This window comes from Pongo pygmaeus, chromosome 6 (genome assembly GCF_028885625.2).
Source record: "Pongo pygmaeus isolate AG05252 chromosome 6, NHGRI_mPonPyg2-v2.0_pri, whole genome shotgun sequence".
Taxonomy (NCBI): Eukaryota; Metazoa; Chordata; class Mammalia; order Primates; family Hominidae; genus Pongo; species Pongo pygmaeus.
Window position 1 is genome coordinate 110870857 of NC_072379.2, and position 22204 is coordinate 110893060.

The following is a 22204-nucleotide window of genomic DNA, read 5'->3' on the forward strand; positions in this document are numbered from 1 at the left end:
TTATAAAGTCAGACCTCAGTAAGTATTAGTTGCTTTCATTATAAAGATATGCCCAGTTATAAAGATATGCCTATCAAGAACTGCCTGCTCTTTGATACTGTATTCACTTAGGAAGCAATCTAAATTGTGGAGTAACCCTGGGGAAGCTTAGGAATGTGTTGGTGATAACTGCTTATGCTGTCAGTGCTTTCCTGGAATTTGGGAGTTGTCAGAGTGTCTGTTGGTGCTACATACTAGTATTACAACTATGTGCTCTGCAAGCCTTTATATTATCTTCTGTATCCTCTCTCACTTCTATACAGTGCTACTCTACTCACACCCAGCTCCCCACCCCCACACATGCACTGACACTCAAAGTCATCAAGAAACTCAAGTAACATTGTATACTGGGGTTGCCTCACAAGGTATAGGCCGTGGGATGTCAGAGAAGATAAGAATTATAGAAACTACTCTTGTAGGTCTTGTTTGGTGACATAGTTTGGCTGTGTCGCCACCCAAATCTCATCTTGAATTCCCATGTGTTGTGGGAGGGACCTGGTGGGAGATAATTGAATCATAGGGGCAGGTCTTTCCCGTGCTGTTCTCATGATAGTGAATAAGTCTCATGAGATCTGATGGTTTTAAAAAGAGGAGTTTTCCTGCACAAGCTCTCTCTTTGCTGCCATCCATGTGAGACGTGACTTGCTCTTCCTTGCCTTCCACCATGATTGTGAGGCTTCGCCAGCCGTGTGAAACTCTAAGTCTAATTAAAACCTCTTTCTTTTGTAAATTGCCCAGTCTCGGGTATGTCTTTATCAGCAGCATGAAAATGGACTAATACATTTTGTATAAGGTTCTGAAGAGGCTTTATTTAAAGCATTCTTTTATTTTCCTATGACAAATCAATGGGACCCAACTTGTAGGATATTTAGAGAAGAGCTCTTATTAAAAGGGATATTATATTAATGATGATGTATATGATAGCTAACATTTTTTTGAGCACTAACTGTGCCAGGTACTGTTTCAAATGCTTTTATAGGTATTATCTCATTTCATCTTTACAGCAACCCCTAGGTAGTCATATTATGCTTTTTATGTACAAATGAGGAAACTGATGAAAAGAGTAGCTTGCCCAAAGTCACACAATAACTGAAAAAAGACTTTTATCCTATGCACGGTTGTAATGATGTCTCATAGTAACTAAATTCCTTTGAATGAGGTCTGAAACAGACTTTTCTTACACATAAATATGCTCTAAATCCAATGTTACCATAGAAAGGCAGTATGGAATAGTGAAAAGATTTTAAAATCAGGCCAACTTAGGATCAGATTCTGGTAAACCTCTGAACTTCAGTTTCTCTTCTGTAAAATGAGTAATACTGTATCTATGTTGCTAGGATGTGGAAATGATTAGGTGAGATGATAGAATAGTCTGGTCTTCAATTGTGACTGTTATTTCAGTCATAGGTATAGGCACATCTTTGGCATATGTGCCAGAAGTGATACAAGTGGTTTTAATATGTCTTCTGCACTTGAAGAGCAGGTTATTATTGAGGGATTTGATGGGTCAGATACCGAATTACATACTCTTATTTTGTTGACCTTGACCTTCCCATTCATGCAAAAGAATAGTGCTTCCCTTTACAATACACACTCATACACTTCCATCTGGAAAAACTGTAAAGAGGATGTCAATCAGATTCATATAGTAGAAATCATACTCTCTTCTAAATATAAATCACAAGTATAGAAACAAGCAATGTGCATAAACTGCTATCTCCAGTGATTAAATCTTTAAATGTTTCTATTAGCTCTTCTTAGAGAACTTTGCCACAAAATTAGGGTTCAGTTTTGACTTATTTGATAAACTTATCAGACTGAATGAGTTGGCATTTCATTGACAGTACCTTAAAGACTTGCCACCTCATGCTGAAACAAGTATGTTCTACTGACCTACTTGACCCAAAGGTGAGCAGGGCAGCTTTTTTCAGAAGTGGTGATAGATTTGACTGATCAGTCTTCTGCTTTTCTTTACATCTCACTGATCATCTTTGTGACTAGTGGCATTTATTTGCAACATAGGCAGCTGGGGTTGAATGATATCTTTGGCTGTAGGAACCAAGTAAAGTTTTCTAGAGCTAAACAGGATTTAAACCTTTGCTTCATGGGGTGAAGGGAGGATGGGAAAGAGGGAGTCAACAATTGACAAGTAAAATATTTAAAGTTTTATAGGATAATGTGGGATACTATTAAGCTTTCTCCATGAGTAGCATATTTAAAATAATCAATGTACAGTATTGAATCAGTAAAATATGTAGAAGGAAAAACTGGAATAGGAGTCAGAAGACCTGGATTCTGAATCTGAATTTGTAGCTTTTTAGCAATGTGAACTTGGGGAAAATGGTTTAACCTCTCTGAGCCTCAGTTTCATCAGGAAAAAAAAAATGATGTTGATATTATTGGGAGGTGTGGTGAGAGCAGAGTATGTTAAAGCACTCTATGAATCTTGAGGCACTATGGAAATATAGGGACAAATGATGCTACTGATAAAGGTCTGTCTCAAGAGGCAGTAGCGGGTACAAGCCCAAGCTTTAGACTTGGATAAACTGGAATCAAAAGGAGCTGTCAGCTAAAAGCTGTGTGACCTTGAGCAAGTAATAGGACCTCATTATTACTGTTATGGCTGCTGCTGCTGCTACTGCTACTACTACTACAAAAGCTTGGATGTAACTTTAAAATGATTTCAAACTAATCAAAGAACATTAAAGCTGGAATCAAGACAAATCCCACATTATACAATATATAAACTCTGTAAGGACAGGAACTGTTAAATATACCTTTAACCTTATCCTCTGGGACAGTGTCATGTTGTGATGGCATTTGGTAGTGTTTGGCAACTATGAATCAGCCCTATGCTGGGTTCTATATGGGATACAAATGAAGAACCCCTAGCCTTATCCATGTGGACATCTCAGTGTGGTTGGTGGGCTCTGCATCCCTGTCTCACTGGAACTAATAAGAGAGTCTCTTCTAGTTCCATATAGCACTGTGGGATGAAGTGGATACATTTGATTCTGTGATATGCATGCCTTGCCAGAGGCGCTGAACATACTAAAGCTTTTACATGTGTTTATTTTTAAAAGAAAGGAAATTCTTGTTTTGCCTCCTTGTTTCTCTAATACTGTCCTCATTTCATGTTTTTTTCTTAATTGAAAGAACTCTCCCCTCCCTACAAGTAATCACAGAGGCCCTGCCTTTAAAAAACTTTTTTTAGTGTTTTTATCCAAATAGAGAGATTTGGTTTTTTACTAGTAAAGATCTCAGAATTGTAATTGTGGTTATTTAACACAGTCTTCTGTTATGTAATAAGCTGCTATTCACCAGTAATAGCCAATTAGAAAAGAAAATATCCTGTACCCGCTAATTGTAATTACCATTATAAAGCAATTAATAGCAGGAACTGTTGCTGAACTGTAACATAACATCAATCAAGCTATCTTTGCCAAGGCACTGTACAACTGATTTTCTCAAATGAAGGAGGAGAGGGGAAGGAAAGGAAGGTGAGAGTCTGCGGGCTTATTTGAATTTCTTTCAAACCAGTTTATGAATGACTTTTGAATGCTTTTTAAATATGCCCCCACTCACAAAGGAAAGTAATGCTAATAATGTACTGGGACATTGAGTTATTTTTCCAGCAGCAGTGATCATAGACAGTACAGCTTTGCAAAAAGCTCACTGGACAAAGAATCAGAAGAACTAGGTTTTTTTTTGGTTTTTTTTGTTTGTTTGTTTTTTGTTTTTTAGACAGGGTCTCACTCTTTTGCCTAGGCTGGAGTGCAGTGGCATGATCTCAGCTCACTACAACCTCTGCTTCCCGGGCTCAAGCCATCCTCCCACCTCAGCCTTCTGAGTAGCTGATACTATAGGTGTGTGCCACCATGTGGGGCTAAATTTTGTATTTTTTGTAGAGATGAGGTTTCGCCATGTTGCCAAGGCCGGTCTCGAATTTCTGAGCTCAGTGATCCGCCCACCTCAGCCTCATAAAGCGCTAGGATTTTAATCCCACTTCTCCTTCCAACTGACTGTGATTTTAGAGAAGTCATTAGCACTCCTGGTTAAGATTTCCTGGTTTGTAAATGAGGGAGTGAGATTATGTTAGCATCTTTTCAACTCCATCTTCCAAATATCAGTAAAAGAAAGAGGAGGTAGGTTTACAGCTTGGGAGCCGACATAATTCAGTCCTAGCATCTGTAAAAAGAAAAAGAAAAATCTGGATATGGCCTGAAGAATTAGTTGCACATGTGTGTGTCATTGATCAGGTGTATCAGGTTAGAAAATTGGCTGAGAACCACTGCAGTAGATGTCTTCTGGGATCCTTTACTCTGAGACAATATGGATTGATTATTAGGATGCATCCTATCTCACTCTCCTTTCCATTTGTAATAAACAGTGCAAATCTGAAAGAGCTATTGATAGAACTGAGGTTTCATTCATTCAAAAATTTTATTTAGCATCTGCTATGTGCAAACTTCTTTATTCTGAATGCTGTAGAATACAAAGATGAGAATAACATTGGTCTTGCCATCAAAGATCTTATGACCTAATAGGGAGGATATAAGAAGTACATATTACAAGGTAGAAAGTGCTGGGGAACATTAGAGCAATATAGATAGAGTTATGCAAGAAAGAGATTATTCCCAACAGGTGGTACTGGGCCTTGAAGTTTAATAATATTTGGACATGCAGAAACAAGGAAAAAGTGTTATAGGCCTAAACAAAGGGAGGGAGCAATAGAAAAACTAAGAGCATATACAACAAGTATCAAGTCAATTCATTTTGCCTAGAGAAAATGATAAGTAAATGGCAGCAATGGAAAAGAAGTCTGGAAATGTAAATTGAAAGTAGATCATACTGTCTCAGATGTTAGAACTTGATCATGCAGACTGAAACTGCCGTTGCAAAAATTATAGCAGGAAATTATTGCAGTGAGAGACGTCTGACCTAACCGACTCCATCTTGCTTCTAACCTCCAAGCTGCTGGTGTTCATTCCTGGATGTGGGCTGAACTAACTTTGGGAGGAGCTGAGTTCATAGTTTAACTTTGAAACAAAGAGATAACAGCCCTTTCCCAAAACAAACCCCCTTCTTGCCTGGCGAGTAGACTGCCTTTTGCAGGACTAACTAAATTAACCACCAGATTAAAAATTATGGTTTAGTAGTCATGCAGCTAGAGGCCACAAGGTTCTAAACCTCCTCAGTTGTTCCTAGGGATGACATCACTATTGTGAAACCTAAAATTAGTGTTTGAGATATTTTCCAGACCCTGCACTCAGTGGGTCAGCTGGTACCACTGTATCAATAAACTGGCTCATCCGGTCTTGTGGCCACCACCCAGAAACTGACTTAGCGCAAGAAGACAAGTTCGACTCCCTACGATTTCATCTCTGACCTGACCAATCAGCTCTTACCACTTTCCAATTCCCTATCCACCAAATTATCCTTAAAAATTCCTATTCCCAAATTTGGGGAGATTGATTTGAGTAATAATAAAACTCCAGTCTCCTGTACAGCTGGCTCTGCATGAATTAAACTGTTTCTCCATTTCAGTTCTCCTGTCTTGATAAATCGACTATGGGCAGTGGGCAAAATGAACCTATTGGGTCTTGAAACTTTGAAGAAAAGGAATAACAAGATCAAAGTTTAATCAGGTAACAATGTACTGGAGGGGGAAGGTTAAGTCAGGAGTCCTTGCTAAAGCAAGAGTTAATGAAGAACCACAATAGACTTCAGTAACTTGCCGTTGTTTTTTGTTTCATATTTTAGAATTTTTTAATTGACAACTAAAAGTATGTATTATGTACAGCATGATGTTTTGATGTATGTATTAATATACACTGTGGAATGGCTAAAATAAGCTAATTAACCTTGCATACTTATCATTTTTTTGTGGTGAGAACATTTAAGATCTACTCATAGCAATTTTCAAGTATACAGTACAGTGTTATTAATAATAGTTACCCTGTTGTACAGCAGATCTCCTGAACTTTTTCCTGACTGAAATTTTGTACCTTTCGACCAACATCTCTCCAATCTTCCCCTCCCCCTAGCCCCTGGTACCTATCATTCATTGTACTCTCTGCTTCTATGAATGTGACCATTTTAGATTTCACATACAAATGAGATCGCACAGTATGTATCTTTTTCTGTCTGTCTTATTTAACTTTGCATTCTCCAGGTTCATTCATGTTATCACAAATGGCAGGATTTCCTTCTTTCGTAAGGCTGAATGATACTGTATTGTGTATATATATGCACCACATTTTCTTTATCTGTTCATCCATTGATGGACACTTAGCTTGATTCTTTATCTTGGCTATTGTGAATAATGCTGCAATGAACATAGAAGTGCAGATATCTCATAGGCACACTGATTTCATTTCCTTCAGATATGTACCCAGAAGTAGATTCGTTGGATCATATGGTAATTCTATGTTCAATTTTTTGAGGAACCTCCATGCTGTTTTCCATAATGGCTATATTACTTTACATTCCCACCAACAGTGTACAGAGTTGCCTTTTCTCCACACTCTCTGCAATGCTTATCTCTTGTCTTTTTGGTAATAGCCATCCTAACAGGGGATATCTCTTCGTGATTTTAATATGCATTTCTCTAATGATTAGTGATGTTGAGCATTTCTTCATATACCTGTTAGCTTTTTCCTTTAGTTGCCTGTGCTTTTGGGGTCGTGTACAAAAAATCTTTGGCCAGACTAACGTCAAGAAACTTTTACCCTATTTTTTCTTCTAGGAGTTTTACAGTTTCAGGTCGTAGGTTGAAGCCTTTAATCTACTTTGAGTTGATTGTTATATAGGGAGTGAAATAAGGGTTCAATTTCATTCTTCTTTACATGGATATCCAGTTTTCCTTACACCATTTATTGAAGAGATTGTCCTTTCCCCCATTATGTATTCTTGGCGCCCTTATCAAAGATCAGTTGACCATAAATGCACAGATTAATTCTGGGTTCTCTGTTCTGTTTCATTGATCCGTGTGTCTATTTTTATGCCAGTACCTGGATTTTTGGATTTTGTTTTCATTTTGAGATAGAGTCTCACTCTATTGCTCAGGCTAGAGTGCTCTGTCTCCCAGGCTAGAGTGCAGTGGCACAATCACGGCTCACTGCAGCCTTGATCTGTTGGGCTCAAGCAATCCTCCCACCTCAGCCTCCCGAGTAGCTGGGATTACAGGTGTGCACCATCACACCTGGCTAATTTTTAAAAATTTTTGTAGAGGGAGGTCTCATTATGTTAGCCCAGTCTGGTCTCCAACTCCTGGGTTCAAGCAATCCTCCTGCCTTGGCCTCCCAAAGTGTTGAGATTACAGGTGTAACCCACGAAACCCAGCTGCTATGCTGTTTAGATTACTATGGTTTGGTAGTAGATTTTGAGATCAGGTAAAGCGATGCCTCCAGTTTTGTTCTTTTTGCTTAACATTGCTTTGGCTATTCCTGGTCTTCTGTGGTTCCATATGAATTTTAGGATTGTTTATTCTGTTTCTGTGAAAAATGCCATTGAAATTTTGTTAGAGATTGCATTGAATCTGTAGATCACTTTGAGTACTGTGGACATTTTAATATTCTTCTAATCCATAAGCATGGCATATCTTTCCATTTATTTGTTTCCTCTTCAATTTCTCTCATCAGTGTTTTATAGTTTTCCCTGTACAGATCTTACAACTCTTTGGTTAATTATTCCTAGGTTTTTTTTTTTTTTGGCATGATTGTAAATGGTATTTCTTTTTCAATTCGTATGTTAGCGTATAGAAATACTAATGATTTTTGCCTGTTGATTTTATATCCTGCAACTTTACTGAATTCGTTTATCAGTTCTAACAGTTTTTTGGTAGAGTCTTTAGGGTTTTCTGTATATAAGAGTACGTTGTTTGTAAACAAAAAAAATTTAACATTTGATTTTGATGGCTTATCCTTGTCTAACTGTTCTGGCTAGGGCTTCAATACTGTGGTGAATAGAGGTGGTGAGCATGGACATCCTTGTCTTGTTCCCTATTTTAGAGAAAAAGCTTTTAACTTTTCACTGCTGAGTATGTTAACAAGGCCTTATTCAGAGACAGGACTAGCTGGATTTCCTACGCCAACTAAGAATCCCTAAGCCTAGCTGGGAAGGTGACTGCATCCACCTTTAAACATGGGGCTTGCAACTTAGCTCACAACCGACCAATCAGGTAGTAAAGAGAGCTCACTAAAATGCTAATTAGGCAAAAACAGGAGGGAAAGAAATAGCCAATCATCTATCACCTGAGAGCATAGAGGGAGGGACAATTATCAGGATATAAACCCAGGCATTCGAGCCAGCAAGGGCTACCCTCTTTGGGTCCCCTCCCTTTGTATGGGAGCTCCGTTTTCACTCTATTAAATCTTGCAACTGCACACTCTTCTGGTCCGTGTTTGTTACAGCTTGAGCTGAGCTTTTGCTCTTTGTCCACCACTGCTGTTTGCCACCATCACAGACCTGCCGTTGACCCGCCACTGACTTCCACCCCTCCAGATCCAGCAGGGTGTCTGCTGTGCTCCTGATCCAGCGAGGCGCCCATTGCTGCTCCCGATTGGGCTCAAGGCTTGCCGTTGTTCCTGCATGGCTAAGTGCCTGGGTTCATCGTAATCGAGCTAAACACTAGTTGCTGGGTTCCACGGTTCTCTTCCGTGACCCACGGCTTCTAATAGAGCTGTAACACTCACCACATGGCCCAAGATTCCATTCCTTGGAATCCGTGAGGCCAAGAACCCCAGGTCAGAGAACAAGAGACTTGCCGCCATCTTGGAAGTGGCCTGCCACCATCTTGGGAGCTCTGGGAGGAAGGACCCCCTGGTAACATTATCATATATGGCAGTGGTGCCCAACCTTCTTGGCACCAGGGACTGGTTTCGTGGAAGACAATTTTTCCACAGACTGGGTTTTGGGATGATTCAAGCACATTACATTTATTATGCACTTTATTTCTATTATTATTAATACTTATCATAATAAAGAATCAGTGGGAGCCCTGAGCTTGTTTTCCTGCAACTAGACAGTCCATCTGGGGGTGATGGGAGACAGTGACAGACCATCAGGCGTTAGATTCTCATAAGGAGCGTGCAACCTAGATCCCTTGCATGCGCAGTTCACAGTAGGGTTCACGCTCCTATGAGTCTAATGCTGACACTAATCTGACAGGAGGCAGAGCTCAGCTTCACTCACATGCAGCTCACCTCCTGCTGTGTGGCCCAGTTCCTAACAGGCCACGAACCAGTACTGGTTGGGGACTCTTGATAAATGGCCTTCATTGTGTTGAGGTAGATTCCTTCTATGCTTTTAATCATGAAGAGATTTTGAATTTTGTTAAAATACTTTCTCCACATCTATGGAGTTATATATTTTTTGTCCTTCATTCTATTAACATGGTTTATCACATTTATAGATTCATGTATTTTGAGCCATCTTTATATCCCTGAGATGAATTCCACTTGATTTTGGTGAATGATTCTTTCAGTGTGCTGTTGAATTCAGTTTGCAACTATTTTGTTTAGTATTTTGTCTATCAGGGATATTGCCCTGTACTTTTGTTCTCTTGAAGTGTCCTTGTCTGGCTTTGGTACCAGGGTGATGCAGACCTTGTAAAATGAGTTTGGAAGTGGTTCCTTCTCTTCAGCGTTTTGGAAGAGTTTGAGAAGCATTGGTGTTAGTTCATCTTTAAATGTTTGGTAGAATTCAGCAGTGACATCATTAGGTGTTGGGCTTTTCTTTCATGGGAAAGCTTTTGTTACTGAATTAGTCTCCTGACCTGATATTGAGCTGTTCACATTTTCCCTTTCTTCATAATTGAGTCTTGTTAGGTTCTATGTGTATAGAATTTATCCATTTCTTCTAGGTGATCCAATGTATTGCCATGTAATTGCTCATAGTACCCTCATGATCCTTTGTATTTCTGTGGTATCAGCTGTGATATCTCCTTCATTTATGATTTTATGTATATGAGGCTTCTGTCTTTTTTTTTCTTAGTTAGCTTAGCTAAGGGTTTGTCAATTTTGTGTATCTTTTCCAGAAATTAACTTTTAGTTGTGTTGATCCTTTCTATTATTTTTCTAGTTGTTACTGTGGGACTGAGTACTGCAAGCCTGCCCTTGGGATGTGAATAGGCATGTGTGATGGTTAATACTGAGTGTCAACACGATTGGATTGAAGGATACAAAGTATTGATCCTGGGTGTGTCTGTGAGGGTGTTGCCAAAGGAGATTAACATTTGAGTCAGTGGTCTGGGAAAGGCAGACCCACCCTTAATCTGGGTGGGCACCATCTGATCAGCTGCCAGCGCAGCTAGAATATAAACAGGCAGAAAAATGTGAAAAGAGAGACTAGCCTAGCCTCCCAGCCTGCATCTTTCTACCATGCTGGATGCTTCCTGCCCTCGAACATCGGACTCCAAGTTCTTCAGTTTTGGAACTCGGACTGGTTCTCCTTGCTCTTCAGCCTGCCGGTGGCCTATTGTGGGACCTTGTGATTGTGTGAGTTAATACTTAATAAACTCCCCTTTATATGTATATATTTCATTAGTTCTGTCCCTCTAGAGAACCCTGACTAACGCAGCATGTCTCCCAGCTGATCCCTGGCTAGGCAGCACTACCGTCATTCCACAGCTGATAGAGGCTTGAAGATGAGATTCGGGGCCATTTCAGGATCTGCTGTTGGACTGAGGTTTGCAAGCTGGCCCAGGGGACTCAGAATGGTGTGTCTCCCTCTGTGTCTTTGTTCCAGGAACACTGATCTAGGACTGTAGCTGAGAAGGCCTGGAGCCAAGTTAAAGGATCCTTTTAGGGTCCACAGCAGAGACTGAGGTCAACAGGTCTGTCTCCCTAGGCACTAGTATGTGTGACTTTTCCCAGACTCCCTGGTGGATAGTTTTGGAAGAGGCCCAAATCCAAATGGGGCTGTAGCCAAGCCTACAGGGAGACAGGGTCATTTCCAAGTCCGGAGCCAAGATCACAGTTCATGAGTCTGCCACCTGGTTGTAGGTTTGCCCTCTCAAAATGACCCTTCTAGGTTTTTAGACTCCACTGGGGTTTTAGAAACTCCTACCTAAATCCCAAGGCTCCCACAAAGGCGCTTTTGTCCAGGGATGGCTGCAAAATTTTTTGAGAGAAGCGGGGATACAAGCAGGGGACCTCCTATTCCACTGTCTTGCTGACCCAGAATTCTCCGGTTAGAATTTTTTAAACTGGGTATTACAGACAACCGTAGTCACAGGAAGGCTTTCAGAAGCAACTGGGGTTTCAGTCTTCCTTGTCACATTCAAAAGGAAAGAGCTCTGCCCTTGTTAATAAAGTCAGAGCATAGCTGACTCCTGTAAGGAAATTTCTGAGATTAGAAAAATGTGCTGGGACAGAGCAGGTTGTATATGAAGATTCTGTCTACTTTAATAAGTTGGGTTCTGCTCGGGCACTGTCATTTAGAATGCCCAGATGACTGCAGGCAGAATACGCCATAGAGATTAGACAGGCATCAGTTAGAATACAGAGAAGTAGAGAGATCTGGTAGCGGGTAGTATTAAAGAAAAACTAGAGCTGGATGGTAAACTGGTAGAAAAAATATTTTATTCGGGAACTCTTACAGTAGAGCAGGGGTGTCCTATCTTTTGGCTTCCCTGGGCCACATTGGAAGAAGAATTGTCTTGGACCTCACATAAAATACACTAACACTTACAATAGATAATGAGCTTTAAAAAATTGTAAACAAATTTCATAATGTTTTGAGAAAGTTTACGAATTTGTGTTGGACCGCATTCAAGGCCACCCTGGGCTGTGTGTGGCCCACGGGCCAGGGATTGGATAAGCTTGTGAGGAAACAACACCTAAGTACAGAACTGGGCTCAATTCCTAATACAACATGGAAAAGTGGGAATTTATAGTCAAGAAATAGGTTGGAGGGTTTGGGAGATGGAAAATCACTAAGAGGAAACGTCAGGGATAAGGGGGGATTCCTGCTGAAGGCAGGCCAGGGTAATCAGATATCACCTGGGGGATGGTAAGAGATGATGAATTTTGTCAGCTATTGAGGGTGGTGAGATACTGAGGATGGGGGATTCTCTCTAAACTGATTTAGCAGGATTCTTGATAAAACTGAACTATGCAGGTCTGGCAAGGACAGGGCCTAGTCAGGAAAAGGGCTCAGAGGAACATAACTAAAATATGGTCAATGAGTCTTTGTTCAGTAGCAAGGACACAGCTACAAGTAAACTGGACTTTAGGGACAGGACTCAAGTTATTAAAAGTCCTGAAAAAAATTTAGGGCTGGGTGTGGTGGTGGCTCACACCTGCAATCCCAGCATTTTGGGAGGCCGAGGCAGGAGGATTGCTTGAGGTCAGGAGTTCAGGACCATCTTGGGCAACATAGCTAGACCCTGTCTCTAAAAAAGAAAATTGTAAAAGCAACAAATATAGAGGAAGATGGATTCTGGATGAGGCATCAAGTCAAGAAGTGATAGAATCAGGGCAACAAATTGAGAGCTCAATTACTGGAAAAGGAATTAAAGTTGAGGTTTGGTTTCAAGAAGTTAGTCATGTGTCCAGTGACTAGCATCCTAGAACCAGGTAGAGATGAGGCCAAGAAAACTGGGTTGATGCAGAGCCATTGGCTTGAGGCTGGAACAGAGCCAAACCAGTGGTGGGCTTAGGGACTCCTGCCATGCTGATTAGTGGTATTGGCAGGGGCTTAGTGCCAGGCAAGTCATTACAGTTGCCCATATGGCCACTGAACTTTTAACCCTGAGCTCATTAATCCTGAACAATCAGCCAGTTGTAATATAATTCTCAAGTATAAGGTAATAATACCCTTTCTTTTTCATGACCTCTAAAGTACAAGGGATTTGCTGCGGAGAAAGATCCCTGTTCTTGATTATTTTTCCTTGTGAAATACTTTAGAGTTTATTGATAGAACACATTAAATTATAATGTTAATAATTTTCCCATTTATGTTTTAGATGTCAGTAGTTACGGTTGTTTCTACAAATAGGGCACAATTCTGTTTTTCTTTTCTTTGTGTGAATCCCAGAGTACATCCAACCATGCAAATTTACATGTTCTTGGAGCCTAAATGAATTAAAAATTAAGACAATCTAAGACCTTTAGGTAACGGACTGAAAAGAAATTCATTTCATGCTTTTAAGATATTTTAATAGAAATTCATGTTCTCTTGTTTTTTTCACTATGCTATTGAAGTAGGCAAGGCCAATGTAAATTTAGTATACTATTTATGTTTTTAGGGACAGTATTCCAGGACTCCATAGAATTATGAGGGAGAAAAGTATTATGATCTTACATGAAGAAAATTTTTTGAGCAAATAATTTGCAAATACTGAGCTAAAGTTACCTGACTGTTTTACTTTAGGACTTTAGTGTGCTAATTTTTGTGACTGTCCAAGACATAAATATTATATCCTGTTTCCCAAATAGTTGACTATCACTACTTTTTTCTCAAATAGCATCTATTAACATTTCATGGGTTTCTAGTGTCCCATGGAATTTAATTTGGGAAATGCTAGTCAGAGTTATCTCCCCCTTATTTATTAAGAACGTTGCCATCCCAAACACTTCCATCTGTAAATATCTCCAGAAAAGATCCTCCATCCTGTGTCTGTAATAGTAATCACTGTTGTTCATCTTCATATGTTTCCTATTTATGCCCCAGGAGTAAGAAAATAAATATAGGATGCCAAAGCACAGGATAAATACAAGAAACAGGTATTTTTTCTGCCTCAGGGAGATGTAGCATCCTTTAAGGAGCATTTTCTCCATTATATACAAGAAGCCAGAGTTGTTTTGAAAATGTCCCAGGTATCACTGAAATTAATATTTATATAAACAAAACCTACCACTTTAGCACAATATGAGAACATTTACTCTTCAAATCAGCGTCTTTGTTTCTCTAGTTTAGTGTTCCTTTGATAGTACATTTGAATTAGGATTTGAATATTGAACAACAACAAAAAAAGTTTCCTAAGTAACCATTTTCTGACCTACTGTTCCAGAGTACTCAAGCCTGTGCTTCTTATTAAGTCAGGTAACCATAGCTTTCTAATGCATTATTTAAGGTTATGAAAATTTAATTCACATTCTTCTATCAGCTTTCATTGACTTCAAGAATGTAGATCAGTTGCATTTTTTTATATTCTCTGTGTGTGGTATCATTGTCAGAAATGTCAGTTTCTGAATTACTGTTTATTAATTAAATGATAAATCTAGGCATCTCTTTGATGTAAAATCCAAAACTAGTATGATATAGAGGAATTTTTTAGTGAAAGCTTTTTTTTAGACAGCTTCAAAATGATTCATAGGACCCATTGTTATTCACTCCTATTAGCAATATTCAGAGCCAACTGGCAAATTTCCATTTCTTCAGGATTCTCACTTACATTAAATGTAGTTTCAAAGTAGACCAATTGAGGCAAGCAGAGTTTAAATGACACAGCTGCATTGCCCTCTTTGCTTGTTACTTTTTCCTGAAATTACATTTGCTGATATCTCTTGTGGCAATATGTTAGTGAATCAGACTTTGAATGCATCTAATTTATGGATAGTTATCAAAATTAATTATAACTTTGTCAACATTAGTTGATCTTTGCATGAAATTAGTTGATCCCGCTTGAAATTCACTCATACTTCAGAAATTCGAACACATTTTCATATGCTTGCAGGCTGCGTGTTTTTGTTTTTTTAAGTTATGTAAAAAGAAAAAACTTAAATTAAATTGAACAGTTTAATTTAGCAAAGAACAATTTGTGAATTGGGCACTCATCAGAATTACAGCAGATTCTGAGAGACTCCAGCACTACCTCATGGTCAAAGGAGATTTATGGACAGAAAACAGAAGTGAGGTACAGAAACAGCTGTATTGGTTATCAGCCTTTGCCTAAATGCAATTTAAACAGTTTTTGGCCTGTGATTGGCCAAAACTGCATGATTGGCACAAGAGTAGGTTACCGTCTATTTACACATCCAATTAGGTTACAGTTCACCATGTAGGGAGAAAACTTTTGGCCAAACCTATGTAAGGAGACAGCTTTAGGCTAAACTTAATTTAACAGTTATATTCTTTATAAGTTATACTTTGTAAATATTGTAACCCTCATTATAAATATATATAATTTCTCTTTCTGGTAAAGTCATATTCATACTTCAAATCTTAACTTTTTTAAATGTGAAGCCATTCCTGCATGGCTATATTATTATGTAGCTGAATTAGCTACATATGTCTTTATAGCTTTAATCATATTATCCTATTTAGTTATCTGGGGAAATCCCATCATCAGCTTGTAGAGAGAGAAATTTTAATTCTAATAGTTCAGCTGTGTATACTGTGTTTGTTTCTTGGGGTTGCCTGTAACAAATTACCATGAACCACATCTTAAAACAAAAGAAATTTATTCACTCACAGTTTTGAAGGCCAGAAGTCCAAAATCAAGATGTCAGCAGGGCTATGCTCTCTTTGAAGGCTCTAGGGGAGAATCCTTCCTTTCCTCTTCCAGCTTCTGGTGTTATCAAGTGGTCTTGGCTTCTGGCAGCATGACTCCAGTCTCTGCCTCCATCTTCACATGGCATCCTTTCCTGCATCTCTTTTTCTTCCCCCATCTGTCTCTAACAAGGAATTAGACTGAGGACCCATCCTAATTCAGGATGCTCTCAAGATCCTTACTTTAATTACATCTGCAAAGACCCTATTTCCAAATAAAATCACATTTTGAGGTTCTAGGTAAACATGTTTTGTGAGTTATCATTCAACCAACTACTTCTATTGAATATATCACCAGTATTTCTATATAGTCTTCTATTCCATTTGGCCAACAGGTATGTGCACAGGTAAATGCATGTTCTTTCTGGAAGAGGAGAGACCTTTTTTTTTTTTTTTTCCAAGCTGTTGAGCACATGCTGTCCATTTGCTTGACTTTATGGACATTAGGCCTTATACATTGACTTTGTCATTCCCATAAATATTAAACTCCTCCTAGAAAGTCACCCCAGATGTTTTGAATGGAACATATTAAATATGCATGGTCTTTTATGCCAGGCTTTTCCAACACTCTTATTTTTTTACTATCTTTTTATTGTTTCAGGTAATCAGATTGTAGATAGTATATGCTAAGTTCTTTTGCTTATATAGTTGACAGATCACTATAAACTTGTTCTTTATGCATACAACCCCTGAAATTTGGTCTTATCCAAAGATCGAGAGCGTAGTGGGGTACAAAGATCATTGAACATGTGGACAAAAGAATCAGGTTGACATATTCATTGTGTGACCTTAGATAAATCACACTCCCTGAACTTCTGTTTTCTCACAACTAAAATAAATAATCTTACCTCACAGAGTTTTGGTGAGGTATGAAGTGTTTAGGAGATTATTTTACAAAGTTTAAAGGGTTATATAAATTAAGCAGTGCTGTATTAACATCCTGCATGAAGGGATGCTTTTTGTATTTATATCATTTAAATATAGAGTGTTTGTTAGTGACATGGAAAGAAGTCAATTAGGGAAATGTTTTAAAAGGACAAGACATAATTGTGTATTCTTTGAGCTTATAGTCTAATTGGAGAAGAGTAACTAGTACCAATAACTAGGTTAAGCTCTGAGGAATGGATAGAGAACATATTTGTTTGAAAGAAGTAATTATGGTTGGCCTCATGGAAGAAATGAGAGAGACCAGAGTACCAGGGAAGACTAACAGGGAGGTAGATGGACACAGAGTAGCATAGTCTAGAGTAGTAGCTTGCATAGAACACTGCAAAGAAGAGTCAGATGCCATACAAGGACATTTCAGAAACTCTTCTTAAAGCTGCAGACTCCAAAGAGAAGCAGTGGTAGATAAAACGGAACAAAATACTGCATCTCATAACCAACTTATAAGAAACTGTCCAATCTGCTAAGCCCTTGTTTATATGGCCATGTGGGTCTTTGTTCTCCATGAGGCCAAGTGGTCTCCAAAAGCATTTAGTAGAATCTCTCTAGTAATTGTCACACAGACAATTTTCCCTAGAAAAAAATGACACCTTTGATATTCTCGAGCTCTGAGTCTCAGCAAGCATTTATTAAGCACTAATTATGTGCTAGGCCCTAAAGCCACCAAAAAGAACAAGACAAGTTCCTGTCTTGAAGAAGCCACTTGTCTAGTAGAGGAAAGTAACGCAGAAGTGCCGTGAAAGAGTCAACACTGAAGCAGCAAGTTAATTTATCCCAGATTTCTGTGTTATTAACCTATCTAGGCGGTTAGGGTAGGCTTCACAAAGAGATAATTCCTAGGCAGAGGTCTTTGCCAGGTGGCCAAGGATGGGTATGCCTTCTTGATAGAGTGAGGTGCTTGAGGAAGGGCTTGGGATGCCCTACACCTGCTTTTTACCAAAACCTAAAATAGAGCAATGGAGTAGGAGACAAGGCTAGAGAAGGGAGCAACGACTGCATTATAAAGGACCTTGTGGGCCATGCGAAAGAACTTGGATTTTCTCCTACATGATGAGGAGAGTGCTTTAAGTGGGTGAGTAATATGAATCAGATTTGCTGTATAGAAACAGCCTGTGGCTGGCCGGGCGCAGTGGCTCACACCTGTAATCTCAGCACTCTGGGAGTCCGAGGTGGGTGGATCACCTGAAGTCAGGAATTTGAGACCAGCCTGGCCAACATGGTGAAACCTCATCTCTACTAGAAACAGCCTGTGGCCGTACTAATGTGAGAATGGATATAGGCACAGGAAAGGATAGTTAGGAGACTTGTTAATTGGACATGTTCCTTATGTAGTCCAAACTGGATGCCCAGCTAAAAATCAGCTATGATTTTCTTTATGTTAAAGGAAAAAGCCCAAAATGAAAGTATATCTCATGCAAGTCTCCCAGAATTGGCCCCACTACTTTAATCTCTTGCAGCTTCTCAACCAGAGAACAGAGATAACTGAGGATTTTATTTTTCTCCCTTACTTATAACCACTTGTGAAGTGTGAGTTCCACACTAGAAGAATCATCTAAGAGTCACAGATCAAGTAATTAAACCTCTTTGTTGAGTGCACACTTGACTTTGTGTGGAAATCTGCACTTTTAAATTTGCTTTATTTTCTAAATGAGAGTACATTTTTCAAAGTCATGCTCTTCTTATTTCTAAGGAATTTACAGCTCATAGCTTTTCCATAATTAAAATTGGCCATATATTAATACTCCTGCAATTCTGTATTTTTGTTTTGATCCATGCCTATTTTTACCAGATATTCCTAATTAAGCTCTAGATTTTATACAAAATTTACAAGAATTTTTAAACAAGACCTCACCTCATTTGGGATTTGGGATAGAGGAGTGATTGTGTCTTTAAAATCGTGTGTTTGTGACCAGGCACGGTGGCTCACACCTGTAATCCCAGCACTTTGGGAGGCCAAGGTGGGCAGATCACGAGGTCAGGAGTTCAAGACCAGCCTGGTCAACATAGTGAAACCCCGTCTCTACTAAAAACACAAAAAATTAGCTGGGCGTGGTAGCAGGTGCCTATAATCCCAGCTACTCAGGAGGCTGAGGCAGGAGAATCACTTGAACCCGGGAGGTGGAGGTTGCAGTGGGCTGAGATCGCGCCATTGCACTCTAGCCCGACAACAATGTGAGACTCCGTCTCAAAAAAAAAAAAAAAAAAATTGTGTTTTTGTATATGATGTGTGTGTGTAAAATTTTTTTAAACAGAAACTCTTAAAATGTCAATGTGTTAATTGGAGTGTAGTGTGATAAACCAGAAAGGGGAAATGCTGGTTTGTCACTATAATTTTTCTCTTATTGAAAACTTACATTCATATCTACTGCAAATCCTTTATTCTGTGCAACTGATAAATCCAAGGTCACCCTTATCAAAATTTTGGAGATACTTAGTCTTCCACTGGAGTGCTTTTTCATGATAAACTGCATGTTTTATAAGTAGCTCCGTTATCTCTGAAGTCTCTGATGAATGCCATCTGGTCCAAATGCTGGGTTGCAATTTTTCAGGTTGTTTTTTGGCTCCTTCCATCTCCCCATCCTCCCTTTTTTTTTTTTTTTTTTGGATAACTTTTTATTATATAGATACTCCATTGCCTATGAGTGTTTTTACTGACATTCTTTAAATTTTCTTTAACATGAATGATGTCTCCCTTTTATTTCTGAAAACAAGAGAGGATACCAGCATAGTAGTAGTTTACATCAAGTACTGTTATCAACACAACCACGGAACTTTGTTAATTCAAAGAGTATTTCCACTAATCAGTTTACAGTGTATGTATTCTTTCTGACTAGCAAGTATATTAACTTGAAATAGGTCATTTTGAGTGAAAAATCTAGCCTGTTATTTCAGAAACAGACAAAATAGTATTTTCTACTTCATGAGGAAAGAAGTATCTATTTAAATTTCTTTGTTTTCTCCAATTACCTCCCTTGGCGAAAACAGCAACAGTATTGGGAACTGCCCCTAAAATAAATAACTACATATATATATGTGTATATATATATGTATATATATGTGTATATATGTGTATATATGTATATATATGTATATACGTATGTACGTATACATGTGTATATATACGTATATACGTGTATATATACGTGTGTGTGTGTGTGTGTGTGTGTGTGTGTGTATATATATATATATATATATATATATATTCCCTTAACTGAAAGTTATCTCAAAACCCTTCTCTCATAAGTGTCATATGTGAAAGACTGGACAGATGATTTTAAAAGTAGATAATGAGATCTAAGGAATTAAAGTAGGGATTGGGAGTCAATCTAATTGGGATTAAAGTTTCAGGGGAAGACAAACAGAAAGTGAATTGCAAGGAAGAGAAGCAAGGTACCAACTAGACAACCGAAGAAACCTTGTGAAATGGACAAGATGTGTCTATTTGAAGAATTCTAATAAAGTAGTATGTCTGAGATCACTTGCAGATTAACACTTCATGTGGTTTTTGTCCTCTCCAGTACCTGTTCTGAGTTGATGATATACCTACTTTGAACTAATTTGAAAGCTAGATTACAAATGGAATACTAAGAATTGAGGCCACTTCTCTGAGGTTACTGGAAGTGCAAGCATATGTCTATACCCAAACAATAACACACATTACAGTTGATGATAATCTAGGCATTGAAAGGGATGAGCAAGGGTTAAAACGGTCTGCTCCCTGGGATGCACTTTCCTCAAGATCCCCTTGAGTTGTATATCTGGATGGCAATTTAATATCAGTTTTGTGTTAGAGCAGTTGTGTATCAAACGTTTTTTGCCGTGTCTAAGTCAAAAATATGGTGGTGCACGTCGTATCCCATTGACCTCACTATGCTGAAGTTTTATCTATGGTCAGTGGAGTACTTTGTACTCTTCAGAGTGATGGCCAGTAATTCCAAAAGCCTAAGGTTTTCTGAATGATCTACTCTCGTTATCTCTGCATATTTTGAAAAAGTTTATATTTATTATCTTCTGACCAGTCTAACCCTAATTCATATATTCTCTCTGCCTAAAATAATCTCTTCCCTGCCTGCCTACCTCACCAACTCCTGCTCATTCCTTAAGATTTCATTTAGATTTCACCTTCAACTTTTCTATGAAATGTTCTTGCTGACTCCTTTCCTCCACCCAAAAGGTAAACTTCTACCCAGAATTTTCTTGTTTTATCTTGTTACTGCTTCATTTTCATTATCAATTTCTGATTTCAGCTCAGAAATAGGGATTTCACAATCCGATTGGGATTGGGATTGTGATGCACTTTGCTCTTGTATTTTACGTTCAGATGCCCAGTAAATGTCAGTGTTACTTCTGATTCGCACTTAGATGAGATTAGACATGTGCCTGCTATATGTCCAGTGCAGAAGCTAAGTCACCTCTGGTTCCATCTTATTCTTCTCTGCCTGCTAACCATTGCAAGATACTGTTCTTGCAGGGCCAGTGCTACATTGGCTTTCCTCCACAGTCCTACCCACACTGTTAGCAAGTCATATTTTTTGAAGCATCATTCCATGCTTGATCTCATTTTATCACCTCAACTACTTTTAGCATATAAATGAATTATAAAGCAAAAGTCAAAGGTCATACAACTAGTTTCTACCAACAGCACTGTCATGGGAACTCCTAGATCTATTTACTCTTAGCATGTTATCATTATACAATGATATTACTCCCTTACCAGCAATATTGGCAGTGCTCTTTTTTCAAAGCAGAGGCACTTAAAATGGTTAGAATAGTTGGTTTTGGTTTTCAAATTGACTACATGGTTATTATATTTTGATGAACAGTTTTCTGCACAGAATATTCTGAGACTTTACCTCTAAATATTAAATCACAGGTTCCAATATTCTGATTTGAAAATTGAGAACCTAATTGAAAATTGAGAACAACTTGTTATTAATACACCTTTTCTAGTTGTATTCTTTTCAAAATTTTTTTGAATTTTTGGTAATAGGTCTATTATATGAAAGTGTAAATTAAAGTTCTTATTGCTTTTCTGGCTACTTTTTTTTTCAATTATGCTAACTGCTCTCTTGCCTTCCTCTATTCAGTTACTTAGGTAATTTTACTATAAGGTTTTTTTAGAATCACCTCACTGGTAGTTTGAAATATTTAATATCTTTCAAAATCTGCTTGCTGATTAAAATTTTTTTTCTACTTTACCATGCTTTATTTAGCCAGTTCATTATTAATAGGCATTCACATTATTGCACTTCCTTTTGAAGTTTGAAAGAATACTGCAGTAACCATCCTTGTATTTCTTAAAAGTAGAATTTCTGGGTTAAATTATATGTGCCTTTTAAATTTTGACAAATGTTTTCTGTCTTTGTCCATTTATGCTGCTGTAGCAAAATACCGTAAACTGAGTGGCTTGTAAACAACAAGAATTTATTTCTCATAGTTCTGGGGGCTGGTAAGTCCAAGATCAAGGTACCAACAAATTTGATGTTTGATGAGGGCATAGTTCATTCTAGCTGTCTTTACATGGCAGAAGGGACAAGGCAGCTCTATGGGGACTTTTTTTAAAGAGCACTGTCACATTCATGAAGGCTCCATCCTCATGACCTAAATACCTCCCAAAGGTCCTACATCCTACTATCAGCACATTGGTGATTATGTTTCTACATATGAATTTTAAGGGGACCATTCAGACCATAGCAGTTGCCAAATTTTCATTATTCATAAC

General features: G+C 38.4%; 1 protein-coding gene across 3 annotated transcripts in view; it reads left to right on the plus strand.

Moving 5' to 3' along the window:
- The window catches only part of ZNF277 (zinc finger protein 277), a 138398-nt gene that overhangs the window by 5977 nt on the left and 110217 nt on the right, over positions 1–22204 (plus strand). The window contains exon 1 of one of the 3 annotated variants that reach the window (XM_054494466.2): positions 5608–5687. The exons of the other annotated variants lie outside the window; for them this stretch is intronic. The gene's annotated coding sequence lies outside the window, so the exon portion shown is untranslated. Of the gene's footprint in view, positions 1–5607; positions 5688–22204 lie in introns of those variants that run through there. 3 annotated transcript variants of the gene reach the window in all.